The sequence below is a fragment of the Crinia signifera genome, chromosome 5 (assembly GCF_055691185.1).
Source record: "Crinia signifera chromosome 5, ASM5569118v1, whole genome shotgun sequence".
In the NCBI taxonomy this organism is placed as follows: Eukaryota; Metazoa; Chordata; class Amphibia; order Anura; family Myobatrachidae; genus Crinia; species Crinia signifera.
The window spans coordinates 210,913,002-210,917,728 of NC_139221.1; the positions used below are offsets into that span (position 1 = coordinate 210,913,002).

At 42.0% G+C, this 4,727-nt stretch overlaps 1 pseudogene; it reads right to left on the minus strand.

Moving 5' to 3' along the window:
* Positions 1-2,330: 2,330 nt before the first annotated feature.
* On the minus strand, positions 2,331-2,435 carry LOC146006094 (U2 spliceosomal RNA; annotated as a pseudogene).
* Between the last annotated feature and the right edge of the window lie 2,292 nt (positions 2,436-4,727).

A 4,727-nucleotide genomic window follows, 5' to 3' on the forward strand; every position in this document is an offset into this window, starting at 1 on the left:
CCAAAAGAAGAAAGTGGGGAATATCCCTTTAAAACAAATCAGAGCATATTGCGTTCCATTATACAGTAAGTCTCTATTGGTACGCATGGATAGTATAACGATTCCCTCAGTAATCATTGCAGTTCCGCCCATAGTTATAACACAGGCAGGAATTCTGATGCATAAAAGAGGAACACATAGAACGGAGCACACGGAAGCTAACTTCCGCCCGCTCTGAAGTAAGGGCACTGGTACTATAGATAAGCGGAAAGTCACATTCGTTACCATCACGTCCGGGATTCTGGCGATCCGGACCACCTAATGTAGACTAATAACATATTTATTATCACAAACAAAGCCCCGATATTGCGCCTTTTAAGTAGAAGCTCCCAATTGTATATAAATAAAGTATCTTTCAACACAGGTCCTATCGATCTTATCCTTTGAACAAATAAAATGGCCGCCGTTTGGAACGCACGGCGGACCGCCCTGCGTTCCATTGGACAATTAGGTTATTTTAGGAATACTTGGAACATTACTGTTAGTGGTTTTTTATTAAGCACTAATATCTATGCCGGAATTCTTGTCAGGTTCATTATAGTCAACCTAGCATGAGCCAAAAACCCTCATTTAGGCTAACTAAAAATTATAGTATTAAACCACACAGGAAGTGATGTAATCCTCTGGCTCCCTATATAAAGCCATCTCAGCACACTGGTTTCCATTCAGCTTTTGGATTCCAGTGAATGCACATCCGGTAGTCCTGACTTATGTAAGTACTATTTCTTATTTTTTGAGTCTTAAATCACTGTCACATACAAATTGTATGATTGTATTGAAAGCCATCTCCTCTGGCTTTTTTCATAGATAAGTCTATACTATTGGAAAAATCTCTGAGGTCGCATTTGCCTTTGGGGCAGACATCAACCCCCACTTATCAAGTCTAAAAAATTGATTGGTGTTCGATGGTCATTACCAGCCTAAAAAAAGCAGTTCTGGCTGTTTTTTGTAAGTAGGGGGAAAAAAATCTTTCTTTTCCTCATTATGGAGTCATATTGTTCTCTAAATATAGGAGTTTTAAAATGGTTATCATATATTCTTTTCCTCCAGATATATGGTTTTTATGCATTACCGTTTATGAATCACTGACGCCATCTTGACAGTGTGTATGAAATTATTGTTTTATACGAAGGTATATATATCCTTTTGAAAATTCTATTATATTTTACTATTTCTGGTGGGGCTTTCTTTCACTATAAGCTATCTACGGGGACCATAATCATTGATTATGGAATTGTCTAAAATATAAAGGTTAATGATTTATGAAATTCACTGTAATTATATCTATCAAAGTTTAAACTTAATTTAATGTTCACAAATTAATTATATGCTCACTATTTTTATTAGTATTGTAATTCCACAAGATATACACTATAAATTGTAATATCACAGATCTGCGGATCAAAATAGACACATCACCTTTTTTGAAGCTCTCATAATATTAATCATGGTGTATTAATTTTCACCATTATCCTCTCTTTCTATCCTCCTCTCCTCATCCCATTTTTTCTTCAGCTTAAATGTTGTTTTTAATTAAAGTATAGATATGATATTGATTTATGACTGTTTATATTGAATTTACAGTGTCATTCGATTGTCAAAAAAAACTTTGCTTGTAAGCCCCTGATGAAGTCAACTTTCTGACGAAATGCGTTGGACCCTTGTTTCATCACTGGAGTAATATGAACCTGAGAAATTGACAAATATACGCTGTAACAAAAACGCTTTTTATGTACTATTTGTTGCCCATTGTGGCTCTTTGTTATTAAATTGTATTGTTTTTTAACAATTGTGGATTAGTTAGCCCCTCCAAGGGGGCTAGAGAGCGATGCACGGCTTCAGAGGGCAGAGCAAAGCAAGTCTAACCCTCCACGGAGGCTGGGGAGCATTGCAGAGCTTTGGAGGGCAGAGCAGAAAGTCTGGCCCTCGGCAGCGGCTCCGGAGCGGTGGAGGCTTCAGAGGGCAGAGCAGAAAAGTCTGACCCTCCTAGGCAGCTCGGGAGTGCTGCAAGGCTTTGAGAGGGCAGAGCAAACAAGTCTGCCTCTCCCAGGTGGCTAGAGTGCGTTGCAATCATCTTCAGGCGAAGTCCTCTTCTCCTCGCAGTCGGGGAGAAGCTTCTTCCTCGGCGTCGAGAGGAGGAGGGGTCGGCAGTCGCTTCGGAGGGCAGAGCAGAGCAAGTCTGAGCCTCAGTCTTCTCCGGCTTCTCCCTCTTCAGGTGATGTCTTCTCCTCCTCGCAGTCTCGACGTCTTCGCTCTTTCGCTCTTCTCGGCCTGGCAGCGGTAGCCCTGAGAAGGACTGTTGTCGGTCCAAGAAACAAGGAGCAGAGCTGCCTCTCAGAATGAACTGATAAGAACAGATACTACACTTGATCTTAGCCAAAAGGCAGAGAAGTGCCTACTAATTAATATCTTATGTGATGATCGTATCAATTTATTTATTATCATTTTTATTTATTTCACTTATTCTTTTATGGTACTATTGGTGTTGATTAATTAAATTAGTGAGATATCTATACATTCTTTTTACACTGTGTAATATTTAAGTGCTAATTAATTGTTTATGTGTATTAATGATTAATGTGTATATTTTCCCTTTTCACGGATTTTCACAGAAAAGGATAATGTCTTTTCTTCGTGAAAAGGGAAAAGATACACATTAAAACACGTTAGTCTTCAGCACCCCCACTCTTTCTTCTATTGTGGACTGTGGATTACAAACAATTGGGAAAAACCCTGAACCTGGCACTCAAAGGCGGACATCACTATTGATTGGGGATATCCAAAGGAGATCAGAGGACAGCACGACAACTACACGGGGACCACCTCAAGTGCAGCTTGTAGCAGTGGTAACCATCCCAGATATGTGAGTGACAGTGACTGTTTCCTCCCCCCCCCCCTCAAATTACTATTGTCCGTGGAAGCAATAGGAACAGGATCCACACACAAAAATGATCAGTGGGGTGCCTTTTCCAACAAACTTGCCCACAATCAAAGTGGAGTTTTTATTCACCAACATTTGCACCAATTGCTTTTCATTTTAGTGTCATTTTAATTTATGTATACATGAATATGTTTATGATTTTATTTTGATTGTCTATTTAATAAATTGTTAAAAACAAATGTGTTAATGATTTCGTTCCTCAAATAACGCAGTTACAAAACCCCCTTTTTCCTTTTTGTCTGTACTGAGTATATCTATTTATTTTTAATCCAGCACTGGTATGTATATCTTCTCATATCTCCACTCTAAGATATATAAAAAGGGGAAAAAAGTGATGCTCTAAGTAAATATCCCCTGTTTATCCATGTTTTATTTTATACAGACAGAGCAGTCTATTTGAAATGCCCCCAGATCTTAGAAAGACGGGCCAACGGGTCTTTTCAAAAACATGGAGCTGTCAACAAATTCTTTAATCTTGTAAAGGTATGAACCTAAGTACATCATAAGTATGGCCACTAAAGAGTCATACCAAACCAGTTCCCTATTTACAGTCATGTCTGTAATTTGTTTATATGTAGGTGTAACCATTTCTGACAATTAAGAGGCACCTACACCAACTCAACAGTTGAACGAAAAGTTTTAATGTGATTGAGTAAGTAAATCAAATATCCAAGACCAACACCCTCATTCCCATGTTGTTAATAACCACATAAACCTAGTGTGAGGAATCTCTAATTAATCTAGACCAGGGATCGCCAACCCGTCGCTCGCGAGCGACGGGTAGCTCGCCTGGTCATTTGTAGTAGCTCGTCTGACCTTTGACATGCGGTTGTCGCTTGGCGGCAAGTATGCCTGCGTCCCCTGGAATGCACTCTGCCCGGATCGGCATGTGTCTCCCCACATAGTCAGACTCCCGGAGTGGGTATATGCAGGACCCCCACTGCTGCCGATGAAAGAGACCAGGATCCGGGGTCCCAATGAGAGGGAGACTTGCCGCCGGAGAGGGAGGAGATGGTATGCTCTGCTGCTGCCTTTGTAGTGTCCACGGAGGAGCCGCCGCCAGTCGGACCTCTACTGCAGTCAGAGCAGGAACTGGAGGAAGATTGCTGGATGCGAACATCGTGGTTGGTGAGTCATATATCACTGCCGAGAGCTGAGGAGTAGTGTAACTGGAGGCGGGGGTCCGGGCTGAACAGTGTTCTGGGGATATGTGTCTCGCTGGGAGCGTGGCAGCATCAAGTACTGTACACCCAGGGTGAGCAAGCCCACCACCATTGTTCCGTGTTACATACAGTGGCGCATCCAAACTGATCCCTCCATCCACACGATATGCATCCTCCCATCCCTCTGTGCCACCTACCCACCACGGGGCATCCTCCTCATCCCTGTGTGCCACCTACCCACTACAGGGCATCCTCCTCATCCCTGTATGCAACCTACCAACCAGAGGGCAGTGTGTGTGTATGTGGTATCCCCACTGGGCTGGTACCCTGCCAGGTCTGTTAATTAAAAATCGTTTGGCTCCCATTTTTTTTTTGTAAATCTGGTAAACTGCTGGCTATTTTTTTTTATGTTAGAGGGCACAGTGCGTGTGTTTGTATCTGACACTGTGGGGGCATACCTGGCCCCGTGGGAACATATGTGAATCTGGCACTATTGGGGGCATATGTGTATCTGGCACTATTGGGGGCATATGTGTATCTGGCACTATTGGGCATATGTGTGTATCTGGCACTATTGGGGGCAT